This window comes from Triticum aestivum, chromosome 7A (genome assembly GCF_018294505.1).
Source record: "Triticum aestivum cultivar Chinese Spring chromosome 7A, IWGSC CS RefSeq v2.1, whole genome shotgun sequence".
Classification (NCBI taxonomy): domain Eukaryota; kingdom Viridiplantae; phylum Streptophyta; class Magnoliopsida; order Poales; family Poaceae; genus Triticum; species Triticum aestivum.
Window position 1 is genome coordinate 465,067,552 of NC_057812.1, and position 6,578 is coordinate 465,074,129.

Genomic DNA, 6,578 nt, shown 5'->3' on the forward strand with positions numbered 1-6,578 from the left:
GCGCACTGCGGCGGGGGCGAAGGGGTCGGGGCGCGCCAGGGTCGCGGGGCCGGCGGAGGCCGCTGCCCCCGATCTGGATCGGGGGAGGGGTAGAGGGAGCGAGAGACGTGGGGGGAATCGTGGGAGGAGTGGGGAGGGTTACGGGCTAGGGTTTGTGGGTGGTGGGGGATAAGGGAGGCGGTTGGGCCGGCCAGCTGGGTTGGGCCGGCTTGGGTGGGCCAAGGCCCAAGGAAGGCAGGGCGCGCTCTCTCTCTCTCTCACCTCTTCTTTTACTTTTATTTTGAAAAAACAACTTTTCAGTTTTCTTTTATTTTCAGAAAGCAAAATAGTTTTATAAAAAACTAATCTTGCACCTAAAATACCATTTTAACTTAGGCCACTGCTATAATTAACTTGGCACAAAATTAAAGTAGTTTAGTATTTTTACCAATTAGAAAGGCAATAAAATTATCGACTAGGACAGTGTTTTATTTAGTTTAGGGCAGTGAAAGACCTTATAAAAATGTTGATTCACCACCAATAGTAACCAATGATTATTTGCCACAAGAAGAACATTTTAGCTCTCATGTTTGTGAAATTTTGAATTTCACTTAGTAATTGAATTTGAATTCAAGTGGAATTTGAAATGAGATAGGATCAAAGATGATCATGCATTGTTTAGCCAAAAAGATTAGATTAAACCCAGGGGTTACTGTAGCATGATACTCGGGGTGTTACAAATCTCCTCCACTACAAGAAATCTCGTCCCGAGATTTAAGTGGTGAAGTAAAGAGTAACTTCAGGAGAACTGTCCCATATAGGGTTAATTGTCTGGTGAACAATGCAGGGAATGTGACAGAAGTATCTCTCGAGTTGAAATTTAAGAAAAACGTTGAGAGCAAAGTATGAAGGTACAATAGGAAGTTTCAACTGAATGAACAACGATTGATACTTGAACAGAGTGTGAGAAAGAGGGTTCAGAGCATCGTGAATACATCATCTCTCAGAAGGTGGCTCGTGACATGATATGAAGCCAAGTGTAAAGAATATTTCGGCATCAAGGTTGTACAAGAGAGTCAGGTTTCGATCCTGTGGAACTGTGGGTTATGGGCCCACCATGTGGGTTAAAAGAAGGAAAGGCGCTATTCATTTTGCACAGTCATGATAGCAAGGCATCTTAGAGGGTAGCCTGCCAGTTATGTCAGCAACAATCGTCCGTACCAAGGGCGAGGGACGAAGAGAACCATTCTCCTGCTCGTTGAACGAGGCGGACCAATAGGCAAAGTTCTCGTCCATCGGTGGTTACCGGAATGTCGTCCACAATAGTAACAGGGTCTTACCGACAGATGTACACCGAGGTGTTTACATAAGCAGGGAAATATTAGTGCTTATATCATACAGATCACAAGAAAGATTATACAAAACAATGGAAGGGAAAAAAGTGATTATCGGATTAAACACTCCAATGGAAAGGAAAATGTGTTTAAACACAAGTATTAGGAGTATATCCTTCCCAAGGGGAAGCGGAGCAGGATATACATGATATGACAGCAAGTTCAAAAGCATTTAGTTAAAGGGGGTGATGAAAGAATCATGATATTACCCATACAACAGTGTTTGGATAATAGATCAAGAAAATATAGTATCGTACTTCAAATGTTCTTCTTGGAGATCGGATTACCACATACATGCTCCAAGATAGCATTGACATGGTTTAAAGCAAAGGTCAGACTTTGGATACACCAAGGATCCATCGGAAACAACTTAGAAAATAAGTCATACAATTTTAGTAGTGAAAAGATGAGGGTATGGCCGACGGGCTCAGCCACAATCCATCAACATGACAAAAAGGATGTATTTCCAAAATTATATGAACAAGTTTGTGTTGGGGGAAGACAAGAATGTTGTTGGTGCTGACACTAATCATCGAGAGGCAAGGATGGTATTTCTAGCCATGAATTCAATCGATATCCTGGAAGAGCTCAGAATGTTGATGATGATCACGACACATTTGTCGAGAGATTTCATGAAGATGTAATCAATTGGCAGCGACATCAAGTCAAGGGAATGATAAAGCGAAAGGTTATTGGAACCACGGGTACGACACAAACTCGAAATCAAGCTTGTTGTTCAAAGCGAAACGATATGACGAGGAAGATCGACGTAAGCTTAGCTTATCGTCGGAAGTTCCTCCGGGCATAAGGACCAGGTAGCACAGTTAAAAAGTTGACAAGATAAAAATTATAGCCGATCAGGCTAGGAATGATGTGATGGGGCATAAAGCTTCCCAGTATCAAGTACTAGGTGCAATGCCAGAAGGTATATCGGAGTAGAGGTTGGACGGGGGAAATGAGTTGTAGAGGATAAGTAATTTAACTTACCCAGTAAATGGGATCAAGGAGGAAATATGGTCGGGACCATAAATGCAAGGGATCCAATTTACGATACCGGAAGAATTATTCAAAAGATTAAATATCCTTGCAAGAAGCTTCCATGATAAGTTACACACCATGTCCGTGTGCATGAACACAAAGGTTCAGGGTCGACTCCCACTTCTACAATGCATAACCTTTCATTTTACTTCTCGCTCTTGATGAAGTTGTAGTATTGAAAGTATATTGGACGAAAAGCCAGTAGAGTATAATCCGCATAACTTTCGAGTTCACACAGATTAGGGAAGGCATAGGTTCAACCCATCGGGGCATCTTAGGAACATATATCATAATTTTCGAGAATAAATAACACAAGCTCGGTAGTAGAGCATGCTTGAGAAAGCGGAGGATACAATTTACCAAAAGCATTATGTATCCGAGGAAAGGCTCACAAGCTTATTGAATATGAAGGACGTTGTCGGATAAAATCCGAAAAAGGGGTCTGGTGGTCCACAAGGGATCTGATGTGAGCATCAATATTCAACCAGAGGAAGAAAGAATGCAAAGAGATCAGATTATAGAAACAACTGACTAACTCAAAGCTCATGTTAAAATGACGTCTGAGCCGGAAGGATGAATTCTAGGACCTAATTGAGGGTTGCGAGCATTCGCAACATATTGTATCAACGGACTCAAAATGATAATGACAAAGGCTGACAATAAGATTACTAGACTTATGGTATTAACCATAATGCAAGCAAGCAGGAAATTCAAGAACAATAGGCTTTTGAGGATTTTCACAAGAACGGATGGTATTACGAAGACTTTTGTGAAGTACATGAATCAACTGAGGGTGAGCGAATACTCGGTAGGTGCACAAAGTTATCCGTAGGGGTATTCAGGTGACAAGGAACTACAAGGCAGTAAGCTCAAAGGATTCTCGGAACAAAGGATAGCCGTTCAGGGCATCTTGTAATAACAAGAACAACAAGGAATGATTTTATGGATGACAACGGTATGTAGTTATCCATAAGGATATATCGGTGGTAGGGAACTACAAAGAAGTGGGCACGGGGTCTCGGGACTCATCGAGGAGTATCTTCAGAGTCTTCTGATGAAACAGTCGGTCATCTGTGGTGAAGGGCTCTCCGGGATGAAGTGGTTACGAGAACCTAGTGTTAGAGTTAGCTAAATTATTTAACCCGAATAGAAGAGAGATCAGAGTCTCAGAGTATAGACGAGGAACAAAAGATACTAATACCACCCATATGGCGACGTGGGCCCGTAAGACACACAACCAATGTTAGTAAAAGTTTTTCAGTGACTAGACTCAACTTCGGCCAAGGAGTTTGAAAGGGGGCGACCTACAGGCAGTTGGCTCTGATACCAACTTGTGACACCCTCAATTCAATCGTACACTAATCATACACGCAAATGTGTACAATCAAGATCAAGGACTCACGGGAAGATATCACAACACAACTCTAGACACAAATTAAAATAATACAAGCTTTATATTACAAGCCAGGGGCCTCGAGGGCTCGAATACATAAGCTCGAAAACACAAGAGTCAGCGGAAGCAACAATATCTGAGTACAGACATGAGTTAGACAAGTTTGCCTTAAGAAGGCTAGCACAAAAGCAGCAACGATCGAAAAGGCAAGGCCTCCTGCCTGGGAGCCTCCTAATTACTCCTAGTCGTCTGCGGTCTTCACGTAGTAGTAGGCATCCTCCGGGTAGTAGTAGTCATCAGTGGCGTCGTCTGGCTTCTGGGATCCGTCATCTGGTCGCAACAATCGGGTATGGGGGAAAAGAAGTAGCAAAGCAACCATGAGTACTCATCCAAAGTACTCGCAAGACTTACATCAGTTCTAAACTAAGTATGCATCTGTATCAAAGGAATGGGTTGTATCTGTGGACTAAACTGCAGAATGCCACAAGGGAAGGGGAAAGCCTAGCCTATCAAAGACTAGCATCTTCTGGAAACCACCATCTTGCAGCAACAGGAGGGAGTAGAGTAGCATAAAGTAAAGTAGTAGAAGTGTTATCAACCTCGGCCAGAGATCCTTTCTCAACTCCCTGCGAGAAAGCAATCCCAGAGCCATACTATCCAGTTATCATCTCATATCCAAGTCTCATCAGAATCCATTTCTCATCACAAGTATCCAGTTCTAGTTGTATCGATCGGGATACAACTCCAAGTGTCCGTTACCGTAGGACAGGCTATCGACAGATGTTTTCTTCCCTGCAGGGGTGCACCAACTTACCCACCACGCTTGATTAACTCCGGCCGGACACACTTTCCTGGGTCATGCCCGGCCTCGGCCAAACAATACGCTACAACCCGACCTATGCTTAATAGAGAGGTCAGCACGCCGGACTAAACCTATGCCCCCAGGGGTCATGGGCCATCTCCCCGGGAACTCCTGCATGTTGCGTGGGCGGCCGGTGAGCAGACCTAGCTACCTCCTTCAAAAAGGTAGGTGCTTACTAGTCCAACCCGGCGCGCGCTGCTCAGTCGCTAACGTCTATTAAGCTTCGGCTGATGTATACGACGCAGAACGCCCATACTATGCCCACGTGATGGTTAGTGCTATCAGGCCAGAGGCCCGTCGGATCAAATATCCAAATCATAGTGGATTAGGAACGCGCGGTAATGAGCAAAGACTCACGATCGATGTGACCCCGTCGCCCCGTCTCGAGTACTTGCAACAAGGGCTAAGAATGCCCGGCCACGCCTCATAAGTATCTCGCAGGCACCTTCCAGGTCAACCCGACTCCACATCACTCGCTATTAAGCTCGCGCGGGTACCCCTCAGGGCCTACCCGTCTTTAGTAACATGGTTTAGTTGTAAAGTCATAGTAACCATAGTAACTGTGTGTCTAACACCAAGGGGAAAACTAGAGGAATCACCCTCGGTGAATTCCACTCGATGTAATCATCAAGGTGAACATAAGAGGATTCACCCTCGAGGTTCACACTTGAGGGGTTGCACGACAGAGCCATATCGGAAGTAGTTAAGGAGGAAATCACCCTCGATGATCACGACCGAATAGCTACACTACAGAGATCTCATCATGAGTGATGTATGAGGTTCACCCTCGGCACTCGATAGTAACTCTGTAGTGTCGTACAACTAGGGGGGTGATGTGCGGTGTCGGGGCCTGGACGTCGATCACGTTGATCGAGTCATCGAACATAAAGCGAGGCAACTGGGACAAGGTGGGGTCACTAATGGATCTCTAACCAACCTATACTAAGCAGTTTAGGATAAGCAGGTAAGGTATGAAAGCAGGTAACAACAACAGGCTATGCATCGGAGTAGGATCATACAGAAAGCAGTAGCAGTGCTAATGCAAGCATGAGAGGGAAAGAAATGGGCGATATCAGAATGCTCAAGGGGGGGTTGCTTGCCTGGTTGCTCAGACAAGAAGGAGGGGGCGTCGGTGACGTAGTCGATCACAACGGCATCATCGGTCTCGCGGTCTACCGGAGAGAAGAGGGGGAAGAAACAGTAAATACAGAGCAAACAATGCATCACAAGGCATAACATGACGACGGGCAGAGCAAGGGTTGCCCTAACGTAGTACTACACGTTGCAGACGGAGGGGATAAACATCCGAGGATGAATTCCCGGCGCTAGGCGGATTCCGGACAGATGAAACGGAGGGGGACGGTGGCAGGTTTGCTATGCTACGGACGTGTGGCGGACGAACGGATTGCGTATCCGGGTTCGCCTCGTCGTCCTGAGCAACTTTCATGTACAAAGTTTTTCGATCCGAGCTACGGTTTATTTAATATGATTTTCTAAAGTTTTAATTAATTCTAGAATTTAATTATTTATTTCAACATTATCTAGAATAGTAAAATATGATGTCAGCATGACATCATGCTGACGTCAGCAGTCAACTGTGCAGTTGACTGGGTCAACTACGTGTGGGTCCCGCATGTCATACAGTGGTTAGTTTAATTAGGGTTTAGTTAATTAATTACTATTTAATTAAATTAACTAATTAATTAGATTAATTTAAACAAGATTAATTAACTTAATTAACTTACTAATTAATTAATTAATTAATTAATAATTTTATTAATTACATTTTCATTTCTTTTTAATTTTCGTTTTAGGGGGTGTGGGGCCCCTACGTCAGTGGCCCAGGGGCATGGGGCCCCACCCGGCAGTGGCCCAGCAGGCAACCGGGCGAAATGGGTACGTGCGCCCGCCC